General features: G+C 43.2%; 1 pseudogene; it reads right to left on the reverse strand.

The window, feature by feature from the left end:
* Positions 1-25,238, reverse strand: part of LOC145537724 (MYND-type zinc finger-containing chromatin reader ZMYND8-like) — a 94,191-nt pseudogene that overhangs the window by 38,759 nt on the left and 30,194 nt on the right.

Raw genomic sequence — 25,238 nt, forward strand, 5'->3', positions numbered from 1 at the left:
ACCTGCAAACAGAAGCCAAATAAACAGAGGGAAGCGCTTTGGAAGTGACAGGCCAACAGATTAAAATCGCTGTAGTTACCACCGACTGCATTGAAAGGGGCCTACAGATCTTGAAAAGTATAAGCAGGAACAAGGATCTATCTGAAACTGATCAGACCCTACACTGATCACAACAGCTCCAGAGAAAGACTGGGATACATATTTTTATTATTGTCATTATTTTTTAAATTTTTTTCTTTTTCTTTCTTTTTTCTTGAAGTCCTCTATTACACCTTCAACTTTCAGTTTCATAACCCACTATTACCTTGCAAAAAAAAAAAAAAACCCTATTTTTAAAGCAAACTGCATACATATATCGTATACCTTTTGTGGTTTCTTTTTTTTTACAGTTTTTTTTTCCTGTTTTACTTTTTTTTTTACTGTTTCTTTTTTTTTTTTTTTACTGTTTTACTATTTTATTATTTTTTTTCTTTTTACACTGTTTCCTTTTTTTCTTTTTTTATATTGTATGTTTTATAAGAAGCTAACCTCTACTCTAGATTTTTAATCTTTGATTTACATATTTGATATCAATTTTGCACACTTCAGAACCCAATCTTTAGGACTCATTTTTACTCAGGAGTGTGATTACTGGCTTCACTACTCTCTCCCCCTATTGACGCTCTTTCTTCTCCCCCAGGGAACCTCTATCTCCCACCCTCCTCCTTCTCTTCTCAACCCAATTCTGTGAATTTCTGAGGGTGTTCTGGGTACTGCAGAACACATCGGGAACAGAATACTGCCCAGATCTCTCTCTCCCCTCCTGATTCCTCCCTTTCTACTTATGCTCACCTCTATTACCTTCCTCCCCCCTCTCTATGTATCTCTGTGAACCGCTCTGAGGGTTCCAGACTGTGGAGAGCACAGAGGGAAGTGCTTACTGGCTAGACTGCTCTCTCCACGTTGGAGTCCCCCTCTTCCCTTCCTGGTGACCTCAACCCCCCCCTTCACATCTCCATGTAACTCAGTGAACCTTTCTGTGTATCCCTCACTGTGGAGAATCTTTTCACCATTAACCTAAAAGTTTTATTATTGATGATGTATGGATGGAGAAGTCTTGAGGCTACTACAAGAATAAGACTCAAAGCCAGGGGAAACATTAATTAATAAGAGATAATCCAATAGCCTCCACATATACACTGAAACCAAGCTCCACCCAAGAGCCAATAAGCTCCAGAGCAAGACATACCACACAAATTCTCCAGCATCGCAGGAACATAGCGCTGAACGTCCATATACAGGCTGCCCAGAGGCACACCAAATCCATAGACATCTCAAAACTCAATACTGGACACTCCATTGCACTCTAGAAAGAAGAAATCCAGCTCCATCCACCAGAACACCAACACAAGCTCCCCCATCCAGGAAGCCTTGACAAGCCACCCGTTCAACCCCACCCACAGTGTGGAACCTCCACAATAAAGAGGAACCTCAAACTACCAGAATACAGAAAGGCCATGCCTAACACAGCAAGCTAAACAAGATGAAAAGGCAGAGAAATACTCAGCAAGTAAAGGAAAATGAGAAATGCCCACTAAACCAAACAAAAGAGGAGATAGGGAATCTATCTGAAAAAGAATTTAGAATAATGATAATAAAAATGACCCAACATCTTGAAAACAAAATGGAGTTACAGATAAATAGCCTGGAGACAAGGATTGAAAAGATGCAAGACATGTTTATCAAGGACCTAGAAGAAATAAAAAGGAGTCAATATAAAATGAATAATGAAATAAAGGAGATAAAAGACACTCTGGAGGGAACCAACAGTAGAATAACAGAGGCAGAAGATAGGATAAGTGAGGTAGAAGATAGATGGATGGAAATAAATGAAGCAGAGAGGAAAAAAGAATCCAAAAAAATGAGGAAAACCTCAGGGACCTCTGGGACAATATGATACGCCTCAACATTCGAATCATAGGAGTCCCAGAAGAAGAAGATAAAAGGAAAGGCCATGAAAAAATACTCGAGGAGATAATAGTTGAAAATTTCCCTAAAATGAGGAAGGAAATAGTCACAGAAGTCCAAGAAACCCAGAGAGTCCCAAACAGGATAAAGCCAAGGTGAAACACCCCAAGACACATATTAATCAAATTAACAAAGATGAAACACAAAGAACAAATATTAAAAGCAGCAAGGGAAAAACAACAAATAACATACAAGGGGACCCGCATAAGGATAACGGCTGATCTTTCAATAGAAACTCTTCAGGCTAGAAGGGAATGGCAGGACATACTTAAAGTAACAAAAGAGAATAATCTATAACCCAGATTACTGTACCCAGCAAGGATCTCATTCAGATATGAAGGAGAATTCAAAAGCTTTACAGACAAGCAAGAGCTGAGGGAATTCAGCACCACCAAACCAGATCTCCAACAAATGCTGAAGGATCTCCTCTAAACAGGAAACACAGAAAGGGTGTTTAAACACGAACTCAAAACAACAAAGTAAATGGCAACGGGATCATACTTACAAATAATTACCTTAAATGTAAATGGGTTGAATGCCCCAACCAAAAGACAAAGGCTGGCTGAATGGATACAAAAACAAGACCCCTATATATGCTGTCTACAAGAGACCCACCTCAAAACCAGGGATACATACAGACTGAAAGTGAAGGGATGGAAAAAACACATTTCATGCAAACGTAGACCAAAAGAAAGCAGTAGTCGCAATACTCATTTCAGATGAAATAGACTTTAAAATAAAGGCTGTGAAAAGGGACAAAGAACGACACTACATAATAATCAAAGGATCAATCCAAGAAGAAGATATAACAATTATAAATACATATGCACCCAACATAGGAGCACCACAATATATAAGGCAAATACTAACAAATGTGAAAGGGGAAATTAACAATAACACAATAATAGTGGGAGATTTTAATACTCCACTCACACATACGGAGAGATCAACTAAACAGAAAATTAACAAGGAAACGCAAACTTTAAATCATACAATAGACAAATTAGATTTAATTGATACTTACAGGACTTTTCACCCCCAAACAATCAATTTTACCTTTTTCTCAAGTGCACACCGAACTTTCTCCAGGATAGATCACATCCTGGGTCATAAATCTAGCCTTGGTAAATTCCAAAAAATTGAAATCATCCCAACCGTCTTCTCTGACCACAATGGAAAAGATCAGACCTCAATTACAGGAAAAAAACTATTAAAAATTCCTACATATGGAGGCTAAACAACACGCTTCTGAATAAGCAACAAATCACAGAAGAAATCAAAAAAGAAATCTAATTATGCATAGAAACAAATGAAAATGAAAACACGACAACCCAAAACCTATGGGACACTGTAAAAGTAATGCTAAGGGGAAGGTTCATAGCAATACAGGCGTACCTCAAGAAACAAGAAAGAAATAAAACAAATAAACTAACTCTACACCTAAAGCAACTAGAGAAGGAAGAAACTAAGAACCCCAGGGTCAGTAGAAGGAAAGAAATTTTAAAAATTAGGGCAGAAATAAATGCAAAAGAAACAAAAGAGACCATAGCAAAACCCAAAAAAACTAAAAGCTGTTTTTTTGAGAAGATAAACACAATTGACAAGCCATTAGCCAGACTCATCAAGAAACAAAGGGAGAAGAATCAGATCAACAAAATGAGAAATGAAAATGGAGAGATCACAACAGACTCCACAGAAATACAAAGGATCATAAGCAACTACTACCAACAGCTATATGCCAACAAAATGGACAACTTGAAAGAAATGGACAAATTCTTGAAAAGTATAACTTCCCAGAACTGAACCAGGAAGAAATAGAAGATCTTAACAGACCCATCACAAGCACGGAAATCGAAACTGTAATCAGAAATCTTCCAGCAAACAAAAGCCCACGACCAGACGGATTCACAGTGGAATTCTACCCCAAGTTTAGACAAGAGCTAACACCTATCCTACTCAAATTCTTCCAGAAAATTGCAGAAGATGATAAACTTCCAAACTCATTCTATGAGGCCACCATCACCCTAATTCCAAAACCAGACAAAGATGCCACTAAAAAAGAAAACTACAGGCCAATATCACTGATGAACATAGATGCAAAAATCCTTAATAACATTCTAGCAAACAGAATCCAACATCGTATTAAAAAGATCATACATCATGACCAAGTGGGCTTTATCCCAGGGATGCAAGGTTTCTTTAATATCCGCCAATCACTCAATGTAATACACCACATTAACAAATTGAAAGATAAAAACCATATGATTATCTCAATAGATGCAGAAAAAGCCTTTGACAAAATTCCACATCCATTTCTAATAAAATCCATCCAGAAAGCAGGAATACAAGGAACATACCTCAACATAATAACAGCTATATATGACAAACCCACAGCAAACATTATCCTCAATGGTGAAAAATTGAAAGCATTTCCCCTAAAGTCAGGAACAAGGCAAGGATACCCACTTTCATCACTGCTATTCAACATAGTTTTGGAAGTTTTGGCCACAGCAATCAGAGCGGAAAAAGAAATAAAAGGAATACAGATAGGAAAAGAAGAAATAAAACTCTCACTGTTTGCAGATGACATGATCCTCTACATAGAAAACCCTAAAGATTCTACCAGAAAATTACTAGAGCTAATGAATGAATATAGTAAAGTTGCAGGATATAAAATTAACACACAGAAATCCCTTGCACTCCTATACTCCAATAATGAGAAAACAGAAAGAGAAATTAAGAAAACAATACCGTTCACCATTTCAACAAAAAGCATAAAATACTTAGGACTATATCTACCTAAAGAAACAAAAGACATATATAGAACACTATACAACACTGATGAAAGAAATCAAAGAGGACACAAACAGATGGAGAAAAATACCATGTTCATGGATTGGAAGAATTAAAATAGCGAAAATGAGTATACTACCCAAAGCAATCTATAGATTCAATGCAATCCCTATCAAGCTACCAATGGTATTTTTCACAGAACTAGAACAAATCATTTCACAATTTGTATGGAAACATAAGAAACCTCGAATAGCCAAAGCAATCTTGTGAAAGAAGAATGGAACTGGAGGAATCAACCTGCCTGACTTCAGGCTCTACTACAAAGCCACAGTCCTCAAGGCAGTATGGTACTGGCACAAAGACAGAAATATAGATCAATGGAACAAAATAGAAAGACCAGAGATAAACCCACACACCTATGGACACCTTATCTTCGACAAAGGAGGCAAGAATATACAATGGAGAGAAGACAACCTCTTTAACAAGTGGTGCTGGGAAAACTGGTCAACCACTTGTAAAAGAATGAAACTAGAACACTTCCTAACACCATACACAAAAATAAACTCACAATGGAATAAAGATCTAAACGTAAGACACGAAACTATAAAACTCCTAGAGGAAAACATAGGCAAAACACTCTCTGATATAAATCACAGCAGGATCCTCCATGACCCACCTCCGAGAATATTGTAAATAAAAGCAAAAAATAAACAAATGGGACCTAATTAAAATGAAAAGCTTTTGCACAACAAAGGAAACTATAAGCAAGGTGAAAAGACAACCTTCAGAATGGGAGAAAATCATAGCAAATGAAGCAACAGACAAACAATTAATCACAAAAATATACAAGCACCTCCTGCAGCTGAATTCCAGAAAAATAACGACCCAATCAAAAAATAGGCCAAAGAACTAAACAGATATTTCTCCAAAGAAGACATACAGATGGCTAACAAACACATGAAAAGATGCTCAACATCACTCATTATTTGAGAAATGCAAATCAAAACCACAATGAGGTACCATTTCACACCAGTCAGAATGGCTGCTATCCGAAAGTCTACAAGCAATAAATGCTGGAGAGGGTATGGAGAAAAGGGAACCCTCTTACACTGTTGGTGGGAATGCAAACTAGTACAGCCACTAAGGAGAACAGTGTGGAGATTCCTTAAAAAACTGGGAATAGAACTGCCATATGATCCAGCAATCCCACTGCTGAGCATACACACCGAGGAAACCAGAATTGAAAGAGACGCGTGTACCCAAGTGTTCATTGCAGCAGTGTTTACAATAGCCAGGACATGGAAGCAACCTAGATGTCCATCAGCAGACGAATGGATAAGGAAGCCGGGGTACATATACACAATGGAATATTACTCAGCCATTGAAAAAATACATTTGAATCGGTTCTATTGAGATGGATGAAACTGGAGCCCATTATACAGAGTGAAGGAAGCCAGAAAGAAAAACACCAATACAGTATATTAATGCATATATATGGAATTTGAAAGATGGTAATGATAACCCTATATGCGAGACAGAAAAAGAGACACAGATGGATAGAACAGTCTTGTGGACTCTGAGGGAGAAGGTGAGGGTGGGACGTTCTGGGAGAATAGCATTGAAACATGTATAATATCATATGTGAAACAGAACACCATTCCATGTTCAATGCATGAGACAAATGCTCAGGGCTGGGGCAATGGGATAAACCCAGAGCGATGGGATGGGGAAGGAGGTGGGAGGGGGGTCCAGGAAGGGGAACACATGTAAACCCATGGCTGATTCATGTCAATGTATGGCAAAAACTACTACAATATTGTAAAGTAATTAGCCCCCAACTAAAATAAATAAATTTATTTTAAAAAAATAAAATAAAATAGAAAAATAAAAAAGGTGAAGATTCTGAAAAAATTAGGGGGTAGGGAGAACCCATAAGAACATACCTCGTGAATCGACTGGTTCAGTCACAAAGAAACACCCTCATCAGACAAGATATTTAAGTTTAATACAAATGTTATGCAAAACAATTGTGAAAAAAATACTTCTGTATGTGAAAAGCAATTATGCTTCACAAATATGGCTAGGTTTTTGTATCTTTTGACAACTGCAATTGACAAATGTTCTTTCTTGTTTTCTTCTAGTACTCTCTTTTCTTTTTTTTTTTTTTCTTTTTTTTTCTTTTTTTTTTTTTAATAAATTTATTTATTTTAGTTGGGGGCTAATTACTTTACAATATTGTAATAGTTTTTGCCATACATTGACATGAATCAGCCATGGGTTTACATGTGTTCCCCTTCCCGGACCCCCCACCCACCTCCCTCCCCATCCCATCCTTCTGGATCATCCCATTGCCCCGGCCCTGAGCCCTTGTCACATGCATCGAACATGGAATGGTGCTCTGTTTCACATATGACAATACACATGTCTCAATGCCATTCTCCCAGAACGTCCCACCCTCACCTTCTCCCTCAGAGTCCATAAAATTGCTCCATGCGTCTGTGTCTCTTATTCTGTCTCGCATATAGGGTTATCGTTACCATCTTTCAAATTCCATATATATGCATTAGTATACTGTATTGTTGTTTTTCTTTCTGGCTTACTTCACTCTGTATAATGGGCTCCAGTTTCATCCATCTCAGTAGAACCGATTCAAATGTATTTTTTTTAATAGCTGAGTAATATTCCATTGTGTATATGTACCACTTTCTATTTATTTTCTATTATGAGTAACTAGCTGGAAACTGTACAGTTCGCATCCTCTTATCAATAATGAAAAGAAAGAAAACAAGACTAAAATGTACAACAGAATGTACTAGAATGATATCGTACAATTAATTTTTATCCTATACATACATCACCTTTTTGCTTTGTTCAATGCTTCTTGAACATACATACAAAATGGTACTACAGCATACGGAGTGTAACGGCAGAGTGGTGTCCTGCTTCCCCTCAAACTGCCTTCGTTTCACACTGACATAAAAACCTAAAATTCCATTGTATAAATATCACATACATGCTTCATCTCAGGCTCAAATGTCCTCCACGTGTGTCTTGCCTTTGACTTTTCACTTCTATGAGGCATGGCCATCTCTTACCAAGAAGGTTTGAGTATCTTTAAAGGAACCACAAAGTAAAGAAAATCTCTGTTTTGGAGCTTCGGACTTGAATGGTTTCTACGGTCTTCTCTTCTGCAAACTGAGGTGAGCAGGGTTGTTTCTAGTTAATCATATGTAAACAAAGATATGGATTTTTTTTCTTTTGTCCCTTTTATTGGAGTAGAGTCATCCTGGAAATCACATCAGATTAATGAGCACATCTATGTGCCCTTTTGGTCCAGAGAGCTTCCCATTGAAAACATGGTAACATAGTACTTGAAAGGGGCCAGTGGGTGCATGTGATGTGTCCATAGCAGCACTAAATTCTGTGCTGGAAATTCTTGATCCCAATGTGCTGTGTACAGACATACAAATGGAAACAGCTCACAGGGTGTCACAGAGGAGGAGCTGTGCACCGTAAAACAACCCCTGTGCCCTCTCTGTACCCCTGTGACAGACTGGCTGGGTGACCATCCTTTCTCCAGCATCCAAACATTCTTTTTGTTGTTGGGTGTGTCTTTTGTTTTGTTTTTCTCTTTCTCTTTATCTCTCTCTCTCTTTTTTTTTTAATAAGTTAAAGTTAGTACAAGTGTGAAAAGGGGAAGGTACTCTAGGCTTGATGACAGTCACAAATTGTGTATTATTTACATCTAAAGCAAAGGTTTCATGTGGGTGGAAGAGTCCTCAGTCAAGGATAATGCAAGACATGAAATAATGTGCTCTGCCCTCCATGCCAGTTGCAGAGGCCAAGTCAGAGGGTGGCAGTCCTCCATCTCATGTTTCTTTGCCGTTTCAGATTTCCCAGGTGCCTGAGTTGTTTCCCTCCATGGAGTGGGTGGCTTGTGTCCTGGCATGTCCCTAGGTACAGAACGTGTCCAGGTGGGACTCTTTCAGGATGAGGCTCTTTGAACTGGTACCAGTGTTCTGCTCAGAGTGGGTGGAGCCTTGCTTCTGCTCACTGCCGCTCCAGCAAGTGGATTTACTGCTCTGGGAATGGTCTGGGAGGGGGAAAGCCAAGGGGAAAAGGAGATTTAGCATTCCTTCCCATCCCCTTCTACTTGATCTGCACCTGCTTCCCCAGGAAGCCACCTTCCCCTCGCAACTCTCCAACACACAGGGGGAAAATACTGCCATCATTTACTGACCTGAATTTTTGGGTCTTTAAGGATTTAACAAGAGCTGGTTGGAAAAACAGAAGGGCTTCGTGCTCGGAGAAAATAAAGATGAGTGGGGAAACATACTAACGTATCGAGAAAGGTTTCTTTTTTTTTTTTTATAAATGTATTTATTTTAGTTGGGGGCCAATCACTTCACAACATTGCAATAGTTTTTGCCATACATTGACATGAATCAGCCATGGGTTTACATGTGTTCCCCCTCCTGGACCCCCCACCCACCTCCCTCCCCATCCCATCCTTCTGGATCATCCCATTGCCCCGGCCCTGAGCCCTTGTCTCATGCATCGAACATGGAATGGTGTTCTGTTTCACATATGATAATATACATGTTTCAATGCTATTCTCCCAGAACGTCCCACCCTCACCCTCTCCCTCAGAGTCCATAAAAAATGGATACAAAAACAAGACCCCTATATATGCTGTCTACAAGAGACCCACCTCAAAACTAGAGACACACACAGGCTGAAAGTGAAAGGATGGAAAAACATATTCCATGCAAACGGAGACCAAAAGAAAGCAGGAGTCGCAATACTCATTTCAGATAAAATAGACTTTAAAATAAAGGATGTGAAAAGGGACAAAGAAGGACACTACATAAAGATCAAAGGATCAATTCAAGAAGAAGACGTAACAATCATAAATATATATGCACCCAACATAGGAGCACCACAATATATAAGGCAAATACTAACAAGTATGAAAGGGGAAATTAACAATAACACAATAATAGTGGGAGACTTTAATACTCCACTCACGCATATGGATAGATCAACTAAACAGAAAATTAACAAGGAAACACAAACTTTAAATGATACAATAGACAAATTAGATTTAATTGATATTTACAGGAGTTTCCACCCCAAAACAATCAATTTTACCTTTTTCTCAAGTGCACATGGAACTTTCTCCAGGATAGATCACATCCTGGGCCATAAATGGAGAAAGGTTTCTTATGCAGTAATTGGGACCAGGCACTCTTACTGCATGTGTAGACACAAAGAACCCCAGGCTCTTGTTATATTTAACCTTGGGCACCAAGAAAGGCACTGAGATTTGGTGTTCAATCTACTTAATTCTGTTAATGGAGTTTGTTTCATCACTGTATAGGCAACTTGAAAGCAGAATTATACCTCAACCAGCCAAAGGAAAAGAAGTGAGGACCAGAATGATTAAGCCCACCTGGGCTTAATGGTTAACCCCACCTGGCTCCCAGGATGGACAAGCTAATGGGTCAACAGAAGGATGAAAGACCCACAGTAAGGGCTAAGGGAGTTTCAAGGACATGTGCACCATAAGGAGCTACATCGTGGATGAGTAAGATGTGAGGACACTGAAGGAAGAGCCAAATGAGGTGTCTGTCCAGTGGGGAGACACCCAGCCTGCAGGCTCAGCGGGATGGCCGACTCTGAGAGACCTGCCAGCACATCACTAAGATCTCATCATATGTTAGATCATTTACCAAGTTCAGACAGATTGGGACACAACTTTTTTTTCTTTTTTTTAACTTCTTGAGGTGGGATGATAATATTTGAACACAAGAAGTCGACTGTCAAACTTAGAGACAGAATCAGAGTCGGGGAACAAGGGACCAGATCATCACCTAGAAGAGAAAGTACTCTTATTATTGCCTAGTGATAGGCAGGTTGTGTTTGGTTCTGAGCTCTGGTTCTGAAAGGGAAGCAGCAAAGACAGTGATAAGGATCTCCCAAATCACATATTCACTCAGGAGAGAACACACCCTCATCACTTGCATCTATGGCCCAAAGGGAGTGCTACTGTGGTGGACAGAGCTGGGGTCCAGGGTGGAGCTCTCTTAGGGTTCTTGAATCCAAATCCACCCCTTCTTAAACATTCTTCTCTACTTGTGACACCTACATTGTTAGTCCTCTGGAAGGTCGGTGATGGAGCTGGTCATCACGACGCAGAAACTGACAACAATATACTCAAGTCACATCGAATCTCCCCAGCTCTGCTGAAGGCCGAGACCAGCTAGGCAGCAGGGCTTAGCTTACTTAGCACAGAAGCCACATCCCGGAGCCAGGCCACCTGAGTAAGTGCAGAGCCTAACCTCTCCCGTGGACAGGACAGGGCACGCTGGCTGATTCAGCCAGTCACTGCGGAGGAAATGGGTGTTAATCCAGGACTCATCATGAAAAGAGCAAGGATGAAGCCCCTTCAAGAAGCCAGATCTGAAATTCCCTGGCAGTTCAGTGGTTAGGACCTGGTGCTTTCACTGTCAAGGGTGCAGGTTCAATGCCTACATGGGGAACTAAGATCTCATGAGCTGCTTAGCATGGTCAATAAATAAATAAAATAAAATAAAAACAGGAGAGAGAGAGAGAGAGAGAGAGAGAGAGAGAGAGACAGAGGCCAGACCATCCATCCTCGCTCTCTCATTTCCTACTGCTGCTTCCAATGGCCATCAGGAGCACAGCGAGGAAGAAACCAGGCAAAGCCAAGACCCATCACTCAGGAAAAGGCATGCTCACAAAGAAAACACACACACACACAGTCACTCAAGAGACGAGCACACTGCCTGCTGGGAAAAGATCCCCGTTGGCTGCCATGAAGTTGGTTCATACTTCCACTTCTGTGCTGGGTAGTTTGGGTGAGGCTGGCGCTCTGTGATGTTTGGGGGCAGAGGCAGGTGATTTGTCACACCTGTTGCTAACTGAAGAGACAGCAAGGCAACCTCAGAGACTGGCTGAGGGCTAGAGTATGGAAGAGAGCTCGAGTCCATACAACCCCACCAGCTCTCCATCCTGCTGTCCAACAGGCTACTGATCTTAGCACTGGAGAACTGCTGGGTCAGTGTTGCCATTTTCCAACTTGAGGCATTCATAGAAGACTAAGGCTTTTACAAATGTATATTAAACCATGAACTAAGATCTCTGGACGCTGCACGAGATTACAGGTGGAAATAAGGCATACCATGATGTAAAAGCCATACATTCCCAGAAGTTTGAAAGCAAATTTCCTTCAGAACCACTCTGCCAAGAGCTTAGTTCATCCAGGGAAACTGGAGGCGCTGGCTCCACCACACTTAGGTGGCAAGGCTCCATCAAAGGAACCTAGATTATTTAGGGTAAATATAATCTTGAATCGACTGCCAAGGCTAATGACAGATCAGGAAAGAGTATTATGGAGGTGCATGGAGTGAGAAGAGTTGAGGAAGGAGCCACAGGTGAGATTTCAGTGGACCACACCTCAGCCATGACGGTAGGACACAGACACATACTTATTTGAAATGGAAGAGCCCAAAATGTGTGACATGAAAAGTGTCTCAAGAAAACAACTGTTATGGCAAAGAATTTGGCAGGGAAATGGTTGAAGATATGAGAGCAGTGAGCGGGGAGAAGAAACACGCAGGGAAACGTAAGGCTGTACAAAGATGGAAATGTAATCACAGTGCACTAGTTGACTCTGAGACAAACAGAACGACCATAATGATGGACACACAGATGGTCATCTGGCCACATTTATGACTCAGCCAACAGCCAGAACTGAGACGGACCAACTACAGTTATAGAATAGAATGCACAAGTTCTCTCCACCTTGGTGATGGGAAATCAGAGCAGGAAGATGGAAAAGTCTGAAAATGACAATGGAGGAGAGGTGAGGGAGGAAATGTGCACCAAGAGAGGGGTCCAGAGACAGTTTCCTCCAGCTGGAGAACATGAACTAAGGAATAAGTGTTGTATTGGAGCAAGGAAGCCCATAGAGCACGTCAAACAGTGACAGAGTGGTCTGGGAAAGAGGGGAGAAGAGAGGTGGTAAGTGACCCCGATTCTCATCTTCTAAAGTGAGAAGTCAACACGCAATGTCTAGATAAAGTCAAGAAACAGAAATATGAGGAAACAAGTTATCTATAAATAAGTACAGGGTGCAAAAAATAGCCATGAAGACTGGGACGAGGAATTGTTTTTCCCTGTATGATTTTATTTTCTCTGACTACACATATCCCGTTGTATTAGGGATGCCACAGGGGATTCATTCCACGACCCACCATGGACACCAGATTCCATGGAAACTTAGTCTCACGGTCAGCCCTCCATATCCACATCCACAGATTCAACCAGCTACAGATTGTGTAGCAATGTATTCATTACAGGAAAATAAATCCACTCAGACTTGGACCTGCACAGTCCAAACCCATGTTGTTCAAGGGTCAACTCGATATGCATGCATCACTTTAAACTCTTAAGCTGAAGAGACAAGTGAACAGGAAAGGCATATGGACACCCCAAGGAAGTTCCTATCTCCTATTTAACCTTTCTTTCTCTCAACTAGACGCTCATCTTAACCAACCTGTTTCCAGAAGCTGATAAAGAGCACAGGAACCTCCATGTTTGTAACGTTCAGCTTTCCTCCCGCTTCCACCTCCACTGTCAGCAAGCAGTGAGCACAAACAGAAGTCCGGAGGCATATGAGGAATGACAAAATGAGCTGGTCTGTCTACTTTGACATAAGCCTTCAGCCAGATGGCTGTGGAGTGCAAACAGGGGGAAATGAACAGGCATGAGCTCGCAGTCCTGATGAGTCCTCCAGGAACCTCCAGCTCAGCTCACACTCTAGAATAATCCTTAAACACTCCCTCATGAATGCTGACAATTTGGGTTCCTTCCCTCCCTCCCCCATAGTCATCAGGCTCCCTGAGATGTTCTTCTCCCCCCTCCAGCCTCTGCACCAACTCACCAGCATCTCTAGACTCTTACTTCCTCTCTCCATCCTCCCTTTGTATCCTCTCACACACTAGGGTGCTTCAGGTCGGGGGGTCAACTAATGATGGTCCACAGGCCAAATCCAGCCCAATGCCTGCTTTCCCAAGGGCAAGTTCACTGCAGCACAGGAACATCTCTTTATGTGCCATCTCTGGCTGCTTTCATCTGACAATGGCAGTTCTGATAAAGACTGGTGGTCCAACAACCCCTGGGCCAAGAAACACCTCATCCACCTCACAACTGGGAGATGCTGTATCTCCCAACCACGTTTGTACATGCAAGCCTCCTTGTCACACCAGATTCCATACCCCACAGCATCACCAATCCTCATCTTCCCATGTGGATGACACCACTTGGCTGCTCCAAATCCCCAGCAGGGCTCCCTGCCTGCAGCAGTGTTTTCCCAACTTGAACCCTTCCCCCGGCCAACCACCTCCATGGCTTTGACACTTCCCACGTCCCCCTACTTATGGCTCAGCTGGTGTTCCTAAACTCACATTCCACTTAAGTCAAACAGAAACTCTATCAACACCAAAAGCAGGAAATCAGAATACCTGCGCTACACAGACGGCAACTCCACAAATCAACATAATGAACACCCAACTGTAGCAGAAAACTCGAGGTGGGTGCTGCGCTGCTGTTGAAGTCTGAAGTCTGCTCTGCCATTGTTAAAAAGAGAAGCTAGAAGAAGGGATGAGGAAGACACTCAGCTCCAAACTCAACGTGTCCTCCAGATGCAGTCACAAGACCCTAGTGAGAGTGAGAAGGGGATTGACAGGCGGTTCAGCCATACTTCCATGCCTATACATGTTCGTATTCCCCCTATAATCAGCTCATGCCACTCTCCCATCTTTTCTGCTGGACCTAAACCCCGCTTCCAGTGCCACTGGGAAACCTCCAGCCACCCTAACAAGATACATCATTTCTTACTCTAAGTACTCAATATGCAGAAACTAACTAACAAAGAAAATTTGGTTTTCAGCTGAAGAGAATAATCTGGGAGAGAGAAAGACCCTGGAGCTGAAGGACCCTGAAAGAAGCAGAACTGTTCTCACTGAGAATGAACCATTTTAGAAGGCCCTAAAACTTATTTGAGAGGGTGCAGAGGAAAGCCTAAAGAACACAGCTCAAATTCCACAGAAGAGAACTAGAAAAGTTAGTGCCAGATAAACTCCCCAAAACAGCCTGCCAGCTTATTCCTTGAGAGGAAAAATTTCTACAGAAAGATCACTTCTGTAGAAATGCTTTTCTCCTCTGAAGGCCTCCACGGACTGTGGGTGCTGGTACCTCAGGGACGGGTTCACACAGTTTAATTTACTATGGTCACTTCTGAGGGCAGAAGAACTGTACAAACCAAGTGTATTTTCTACCCCTCCCCAGTTCAACAATAGAAACTCTCTCTGTCTTTGATTCAGAACTGAAAAAAACAAACACAACACAGCAAAAAACAAAAAACAAACAAAAAACCCCACAAAACTCACACAAATAAGGTAAATTCTCGACTTGGAGAAATGCCTCAAAGCTGCTTGCTCAGCTATCCCTCACCTCTACTGACCAGCCCAGGGTTCCCTCAAAGATCACTAAGGAACCACAGTTTGCAAACCACGTCCCTGAACCCTTCAGGCTCCCCTGGAGGAGATGGCTCCCCTCTGCCCCTGTGGAACATGAGAGTACATACAACCATCAGGGGGCCATTTACCAGAGTCTATCTTGGAGCATAAGAGAAAGGAGAGGGTATTTCCCTGGACCCAGAGAGGTCAAGGATCTAGAAACACAGAAAGAGACAGATGGAGCCAAGGCACTGTGTTAAACAGGGCCTCCCCCCTACCCCACCCCAGGGAAGCCTGGGGATCCATGTGGGTGCTCATCACGGCCCCGACAACACCTTCACGCCCTCTGCCTGGCATGCTCAGGGAGGGAAGGCCAGACCAGTCAGTGTGGCCTAAGCTCTGTGCCCTTTTCTGCTCCATCTCCCTGGACACAGAACTAGGGAGGTCCCTTACTCAATGCTAGAGCCTCAGGTTCAAGAACACTGCTTGTCAACTCCCCCCTCTCTGACCTATTCCACTCTCTGGATTTCTACCCTATCCCCAAAGGATGTACAGCCATCCCCTAGGACCCAAGGTGGAATGGTTCCAGGACCTCCCAAGGATACTAAAATCCAAGGACGTGCAAGTTCCTTATATAAAATGCCCTAGAAGGATGAATACAACTATGCCTTTGTATCCAACGGTTTCACATTCACGTATTCAACCAAACAGAGATGGAATTTTGGTTGGTTGCATGTACACGTGAGAAATCCATGGATAGAGAAGGCTGCCTATATATTAAATCATATTATATCAATTCACTTTTATTCCACAATAACCTCTTCCTAGTCAATGATATCAATGAAGTCAAAGAGGTTTGACTTCTGGGATGAATTGATGTTTTTCCCTGATGCACATGAATTAAAATCATAATGACTACAAATGTAAAAAATGACCAGTGTGTCCTCTAAAATAAGTCTGCATGCAATCCATATGGCACCCCCTGGGAAAATAAGAAATTTGACGTCTGTGTCCAATATGACAGTCACCAGCCACCCATGGCTATTGCATCTACATTAATTATCATTAAATTGATTTAATTAAATTAACCTGAAATCCAAGTTTTGGTCACACTATCCCCAGTTCAAGTGCTAATAGTTCAAGTGCCACATGAGGCTGGTCGGAGGTTCTCACAATGGGCAGAGGGGATGTAGAACATTCCCATCATCACAGAAGGTTCTACTAGACCACACTTGCCCTCAACACACACCTGGGGAGAAGAAGCCCTGCAGAGACTCTGTCACCTCTACATGCAGCCTGAAGACAGACAACTTCCCACATCACGGGAATCACCGTGGCATTGGGAGTGGGCTCCTCTGAGATTCTGCTTGGCCCTAGGTGTGTGCGATGGATACTCACCGAGCCACTGTCCTTGCATTTCTCAGCTAGCGTCCTCTTCGCGTTCAAGGCACTGGTTTCCAGGGGGGCTGCCTGAGTTTCGGAGGAGGTGCCCTGGGATAACTTATCAATGTTTCCGTGTTCACCTCGGGGTCTACTTCCTGCTGAGGGGTGGTAGTTGAGTGCAGAAGGGGACAGAAGTCACATATACGCCGAGCATAGTAGTTCCCAGGACTGCGGGGAACCCTGCTCTGTGCAAACCACCATGTGTTAAGACATACCAACCAGCTCCACCCAGGTTACAGTGTGGGCCCTGAATAGCTGGATCGAAGCCTTCCCAGACACAGGAATTCCAGACTGTGTGTGAAAATATGTTCATTTTTAAGAGTGAGAGAGAAGAGTGAAAAGGTTGGCTGAAAGCTCAACATTCAGAAAACTAAGATCACGGCAACTGGTCCCATCACTTCATAGGAAATGGATGGGGAAACAGTGTCAGACTTTTTTTTTGTGGGGCTACAAAATCACTGAAGATGGTGATTGCAGCCATGAAATTAAAAGACCCTTATTCCTTGGAAGGAAACTTATGACGAACCTAGAGAGCATATTAAAAAACAGAGACATTACTTTGCCAACCAAAGTCCATCTAGTCAAGGCTATGGTTTTTCCAGTAGTCATGAATGAATGGGAGAGTTGGACTGTGAAGAAACCTGAGCCCCGAAGAATTGATGCTTTAGAACTGTGGTGTTGGAGAAGACTCTTGAGAGTCCCTTGGACTGCAAGGAGATCCAACCAGTCCATCCTAAAGATCAGCCCTGGGTGTTCACTGAAAGTACTGATGTTGTAGCTGAAACTCCAATTCTTTGGCCACCTGATATGAACGATTGACTCGCCAGAAAAGACCCTAATGCTGGAATAATTGGGAGCAGGAGCACAAGGGGACAACAGGAGATGAGGTGGCTGGATGTCATCACCGCCATCCAGCAGAGTTTGGGTAAACTCTGGGAGTTGCTGAACGACAGGGAGGCCTGGCGTGTTGTGGTTCTAGGGGTCGCAAAGAGTCGGACATGACAGAGTGACTGAACTGACCTGAACTGATTTAAGTTTGATTAAATCATTCTGGAGATATAAGCATGTTCGTGAAGCAAACAGTACGACTCTTCCAGTTTCATAATTTCCTATTTTAGACGAGTGTACATCCCCATGCACTTGCTATCACTCTGTTACAGCATAGTTGAGAGGTTTTCACAGACCACATGGACCACAAATCATAAAATGTTTATTCTCTAGACCTTCTTAAAAAAAGCTTACGAACCCCTGCCTAGAGCTTCTGAAACTTGGGTCATTTATCTACAACCCTTGAAAAATTTAGCAATCCACTGACACATTTCCTTGTTACATTATTTATGTTATCTGTACTTAAATATATTCTTTGAAGTGGAGACTTCTACTTCTAAATACAGAAATCTAGTATTGGCTATAAATGAGCACTAAGTATAAAATATTACTAATATATATTATTAATCAAGTCTTACTAGGTGATGTCTCCAGCTAGAGTTTCCTGGCCTAGGATCTGCTTGCCGTGCTTTGGAAAGAGATTTAAAAGACAGATTAGTTCCAAAGCAGCACTTTGTCCTTCATGTAAGAACTAATGATTGTTATAGCCTTGAGTCCAAGATGGGCTCCATGGTGGGGGCTGGCTTGTATAATGCTGCTTGTGCATTGTAGAAAGGGGTAGAAGATGCATTTGATGTGTGTGTGTGTGTGTGTGTGTGTGTGTGTGTGTGTGTGTCTGCTTAGTCACTCAGTCATGTCCAGCGCTTTGCAACCCCATGAAATGTAGCCTGCCAGGCTCCTCTGTCTGTGGCCTTCTCCAGGCAACAATACTGGAGTGTGTTGCCATTTCCTTCTTCAAGGGATCTTCACGACCCAGGAAATGAACCCAGGTCTCCTGCATGGCAGGCAGTTTCTTTACCATCTTAGCTACCAGGGATGCCCACATTGCTTTGGGCAGAGACAAATATTGCCCCCAGCAGAGAACCACAGCAAACCACATGAAGCTAAAGTCATCTGGGCTGTCATTACAAGCTCCATTCACACAAGTGAATGCATCCAAGTAAACTGGAGGGTGGAGACAATGGTGCCTGAAGACTTGGCTATGTGTCTGCCTGCTACTCTCGTGTATGTAGGAGTCACTTGTGGTGAGTGAGCGTGGCAAGTGCCCTGTGATCCAGGAGGAGCCAAGGGCCCGTCCACCACAGTCAGGGCCAGGGGACACTCCTAAGTCCCACCTGACCGGGTGCAAGACTTCATGTGCTCAGGCCAGTGGGCCTTCTGGCAGGGGTAGTCAGAGTAGCTGGTATTCCGAAGCAGTAGAAAACGGCCTCCTTCTTGCAGTTGGTACACCACAGCTTCCTCTTGGTCTCGGCCACTGCCTGCTGCTCCTCCAGCTCCAGTTGCTTCTTCACCTCAGCAATGAGCTGGTCGTGCTCCATTTCTAGGCTCTGCCGCATCTCTGCCTTGGTCAGCTCTGCCAGAGGAGGGGAGGGGAGAGGATACCGACTTCATCGTCCATCCCAAGCCATGGGCTCATTCACACCAGGTCCGAAGGTGAATCCTATCAGGTGTGAATCCTTGGGTCGGGGATGTCCTGGTCATATGAGCCCGTTCAGAGACTCACCCAGCTTCCCTGAGATCCAACGTCTTTATCTGTAGAACGGGCATCCACCATGCTGACCATGAATGTCAGCATGATCATGAACGTCAGGTCCTGAGGATACTGAAAATGGGGCCCTGCGGTGATTCTGCAGGAAGTACTCACATAAAACCTCTGAAAAATGTCCACTCAATTCACTTTGAAATTTATCATTTGTATAAGCTTGTTTCTCTATCAAATACAGAGTACCTATGATCTGTAGGCACTGTTGTAAAGACTTTATAAATATGAACTCTTTTAATCCGTACTCCAACCTTAAGGAGGTGTATACTCCTATAATACCCATTTCACAGATGAGGAAACTGAGGCACACAGCTAAGATGAGCAGAGCTGCGGCTACAACTTGGGTATATTTCCTTTTTGATGTGTTTAGTGGCAGCAGATCTAATCTTCCAGACAGGGCATCAGGACTGATCACTGGGCTGACAGGACAATTATCCAACTGCTCAGGCTACTGAGACTTCTCGCAATTTTACAACAGGTCAGAGCTCACAAGCAGGAGAAGCTACCACAGCTGTTGTGATGAATTTGTTGCTGATGTTGGTATTTGGAAGAGAGGAAAACGGGTTTCTGCCAGCTCCTGCTTCATACCTGGTTTCTCCAGGTTAGACTCCCTAGGATGCTGTGTTCTCCCTAAGAGTGGTAAGGCGGCCTGGCCTACTTTTGACTCAGTGCACATTTGGGCCTAACTCTAGACATGCCAAGAAGTTCCTATCCAGAACCTTTGTCAGTGGAGGCCAGGTCAGCAGCACTTACCCAAGTTGTATTTCATGCCCGAGAGCTCCTGTTGGTGCAGCCACTGGAGGTTCCCCCCCCATACAGTTATATATTTATTCCTTGTTCAAATTCTCCATTATTATTGTTTTTTTAATTTTTTAAATATAAATTTATTTATTTTATTTGGAGGCTAATTACTTTGCAATATTTTAGTGGTTTTGCCATACATAGACATGAACCTGCCACGGGTGTACATGTGTTCCCCATCCTGAACCCTCCCCACACCTCACTTCCCATCCCATCCCTCTGGGTCATCCCAGTGCACCAGCCCCGAGCACCCTGTCTCATGCATGAAAAATGGACTGGCGATTAATTTTGCATGCAATAATATACATGTTTCAATTCCATTCTCCCTAATCATCCCATACTTGTCCTCTCCCAAATAGTCTAAAATCCTGTTCTATACCTTTGTGTCTCTTTCCCTGTCTGTCTCGCATTTAGGGTTATAATTACCATCTTTCTGAATCATATATATGCATTAGTATGCTGTATTTGTGTTTTTATTCCTGGCTTACTTTACTCTGTATAATAGGCTCCAGTTTCATCCACCTCATTAGATCTGATTTAAATGTAATCTTTTTAATGGCTGAGTAATATTCCATTGTGTATTTGTACCACGGCTTTCCTATCCATTCGTCTGCTCATTGACATCTAGGTTGCTTCCCTATCCTGGCTATTATGAACAGGGCTGCAATGAACACTGGGGTATACGTGTCTCTTTCAATTCTGGCTTCCCCTTTGTATCTCAATCCTCAGCCTGCAGATCTGTATGGAGACAGAAAGACCTATAAAGTGCATCTGGGTGTTTGCTGTCAATAGGGCTTGGAAGCTCCAGAATCACGATACGGTTAATGTCATCTGCTGAATCAAAGAGTGGGAAGCCTGGTCTCTGCTGGCCTCCCCCAGATGGTTGTCAGTGGGTTAATTCAAATTCATGAGAAGTTCTGCTTAAACAAACAAACAAACAAATAAAAAAACAACAAAAAAAAACAAATACAAGTGGTCCATCTTTTCTAAGAGATGCTGCAGTAAAAGCCATTTAAAGTGAAAAAGGCCAGATTTTCAAAATAAATAGGACAGTGAGTGACCTACCTATGAACAAGTTCCATTCCTAGAGCACGGTCATAAGTGCAATTTCTTTGTAGAAGTCCAACAAAGTTAGCCTAAGCAACCAACTCACACAATCAGCTAGATAGTACAATACCAGGTACATCACTGCTGCTTTTATGCTTGCTTATGGACGTCCTGAGCTTGAAATAAAGATACTGTAATACTGCACTCTGTACAGTAAAGCACACAAAGCACAACGACTTGTAGAGGATGTGTGCGGGTGACAATATATGCCAGGGAGGTGAACTAACTTACAGGATTAAACAGGCAAACATTCACGTCTTTCAAAATTCCCAACTTGAAGGTTCACACATAAGAGACTTCAGTTCTATTCAGCCCCTCAGTCATGTCCAATGCTCTGCGACTCCATGAACTGCAGGACACCAGGCCTTCCTGTCCATCACCAACTCCCGAAGTCCACCCAAACCCATGTCTGTTGAGTCGGTGATGCCATCCAACCATCTCATCCTCTGCCTTCCCCTTCTCCTCCTGCCTTCAATCCTTCCCAGCACCAAGGTCTTTGCAAATGAGTCAGCTCTTTGCATCCAGTGGCCAAAGTGTTGGACTTTCAGCTTCAGCATCAGTCCTTCCAATGTACACCCAGGACTGATCTTCTTTAGGATGGACTGGCCGGATCTCCTGCAGTCCAAGGGCCTCTTAAGTGTCTTCTCCAACACTACAGCTCAAAAGCTTAAATTCTTTTGTTCTCAGCCCTCTTGATATCCCAATTCTCACATCCATACATGTCCACTGGAGAAACCATAGCCTTGACTAGACTGACCTCTGCTGACAAAGTGATGTCTCTCTGCTTTTTAATATGCTGTCAAGCTTGGTCATAACTTTCCTTTCAAGGAGTAAGCATCTTTAAATTTCATGGCTGCAATCAGCATCTGCAGTGATTTTGGAGCCCAGAAAATTTGAGTCAGCCACTATTTCCACTCTTTCCCCATCCATTTGCCGTGAAGTGATGCGACCGGATGCCATGATCTTAGTTTTCTGAATGTTGAGCTTTAAGCCAACTTATACGGAAATACATACACGTACATATTAGAAAAAGATCTTATGGTTAACAATACCTCTGAGAAAGGGTGGAGAATGAAATATGAATTCAATCAAGACAATAGATTTTTGTGTGTCTAGGTATCCATTTCACTTCGTTCTAAGAAGACATGTATGCACTGTCTGTAAAATGAGAAAAGAAAAGAGAAAAGTAAAACAGCAAGCTGCAAATTAATTTTTAAAAATAATGCCAAATGGAACGTGTCAGGCCTCTAGGATACAGTGGCCAGGCAACCAAGGGGAAGTAAACAAATAAAACAAGGACTATTTTTCTCCTGTCCATGTGGCAAAAAAAGAGCTGGTGCCATGGAGTGCAGATAGGGAGGCTTGGTACATTTCACAGCCTGTCTGTTCTGATATCTCGTCCTCTTGGAAGACTGAGGCTGCTGCTGCTGGCTTTGCTGCGGCTTCTGCTGGTGCTGCATCTTCTGCATGTGCCTCTTTTGGGTGGACGTTTGAAACTTACTTGATGAGGTCCGCACAACCTGTTGCATGGCCAGCGCAGTCTCCTTCGGTAAAACTGGCCTCTGCTTTTTCACCGGGTTTCTCAGGCTGCTGCTGCTGCTGCTGGTGGTGGTGGCTGGGCCGTGGCTGTGCAGATGGTGCTGTTGGTGGCCGTGACCCCAGCCATGGGAGTTTGGGAGGATGAGTGGGTGAGGACCAGCATATTGGGGGGAGACCGGCTGCCCGCTGTTGTGGATGATGAAGCTTCACCTATAACGGAAGCCAACACATGAAAAAACAAAACAGAAAGTTGACGGGACTCAGGCTGACCTGCAGGGTCTCCAGGCCAGTGAGTTCTAAGTGACCATCCCAGGCTGCCATGCCAAGGGCCTCCACGTGAATGGGCACATTCTTGCTTTACATGATTAAGCCACTTCTTCAGTATGTGCTAGCTTCAAATATCAGGCTCCTTGGGGGTACTCAAATGTGGGCTTGCTGATATTTGAGAAACTTGTCAAGGCCTCTGAGGGACTGAGGCCAACATGACCCAGCCCTTGGCCTGGAGTTGCCCACCTGCTAGTCGATGACCCACTGGCTGAACAGAATCGTTGCAAGTACCCTGTTTTACAAAGTTAGAGTTAGTAAGCACTTTGAGAAAGACTTAGCCAAATTCCCTCTGGTCATTAACAGGAATCCTTTGCTTGGATAGGAAACCTACAGAGCATGTACCCCAAGGAACCAGACAGCCTCCCAGTGGCCAAAGCACTGAATACCAATGAATCACCCAGAACGAAGAATATTCCCTTTCATCTCTTCTAATTCCTTCACGAGAAGTCTCAGTGTGGTCCTGGCAGTCTTGACACCTATCACTCAAGGGAACTCCACACCAAGGACAGAACCATCCCCAGCACAATGGTATTTATGGAGAATTTAGAAGCCTTGCTTTCGTTTTGACTGTAGTTCTCCATTTTGCATCTTTTATGCACAGCACAACATACTGTTTTCCCTACTGTGTGGTAGTTAAGTTTAAGTTCAAAATTGAGTTCATTTTTTTAAACAGCTGCTGCTTCAGATAAGAAAATATACTAAGGCAATACGTGAACAAGCAGGTTTTGGGAATGACAAAAATAATGACTACGAGTGACTGAGTTTGAAAAGTGCTGCCTTTTGGAGTGCATCTTCTGGGAGAAAATGAGCTATGAGAGTGGAGGGCAGCATTTCAACAGACAGCAGGGAAAATTTGGAAGAGAACAGTTTTAGCCAAGACATGCCCAGGAATAGGCAGAATTTTGGTGGGTGAGGTCAGGCAGTGAGAAGGGCTGGCCCGGGGGTGACCACATGAGTATTTATCTGTAAGGAGAAGGAGTCTGTTACGACTGCAGGGGCCCCAGGCACTGGAGAGATGAACATGCATCCCCAGAGAGGATTCCCTCGGGTTCACACAAAAAAAACACGGATGCAAGTCAGCATCCTTGATCTCACACAATGTGCCTGGACCTCAAACTGGGTTTAATAAAGACTGAAAGTGAGGTCGCTCAGTCGTGTCCAACTCTTTTGCAACCTCATGGACTGTAGCTCTCCAGGCTCCTCTGTCCATGGGATTTCCCAGGCAAGAATACTGAAGTGGGTTGCTATTTCCTTCCCCAGGGGATCTAACCAACCCAGGGAAAGAAACCTGGGCCTCCTGGATTGCATGCAGATTCTTTATTATCTGAGCCACCAAGGAAGCCCTTAATGACAACACCTTTTTTGAGGGGCTCAGCATGCTTCCACTGCATGACTCCATGCCTGTCATTTTTAGATGTCTGTCACCCAGAAAAGATGTGAATTCTTGATTATTCTAGGGGACATTTTCAGTTAGCTGTCGTTCTAGGAAAATCAAGGAGTGTGAAAGGAAAAGTATGCTGACAGGTTGACTTTTCCACCCGAGGGCGGAGGGGGGAGGGGGTCTTGGTGGTTACACAACTGACTGTCCCTCTTGCTCCTCCGGGGAAGAATTCAACCAAAGTCCTGGGCCAGAACACAGGGTGGGGCTGGGAGAAGAGCTCTACCTAGAGTGAGGTTGCCCCCATCCTTTCCCAGGATAACCTTTCAGATATCGGTCACAGCCTCTACCCCTTCCCCTTGCAGGGGCAGAAGTGGCTTTGAGCTTGCCCCTTGTAAAACGTAGAGATCCCACAGGCAAGGCTTCTAACTTGCAAAAGCAAAAGCAACATTTGCGCCTCTCTTTTCTGCCATGTGATTAAAAAATATGCTGTCCTTGTGGATTAGCTAGTCTGATACCTCCTTGGGCAAAGGGCAACCACAAAAAGGTCCTTTCTCTCTCTCATCTTGCCGAAGCAAACAACTGGCTTTGAGCAGAGTGGTAACTGCTCTGAAAGAGTCCCATTCGAGCTCTTTTCCAAATTAAAAGA

This window comes from Giraffa tippelskirchi, chromosome Y (genome assembly GCF_054371585.1).
Source record: "Giraffa tippelskirchi isolate mGirTip1 chromosome Y, T2T-mGirTip1v1.2.pri, whole genome shotgun sequence".
NCBI classification, from domain to species: domain Eukaryota; kingdom Metazoa; phylum Chordata; class Mammalia; order Artiodactyla; family Giraffidae; genus Giraffa; species Giraffa tippelskirchi.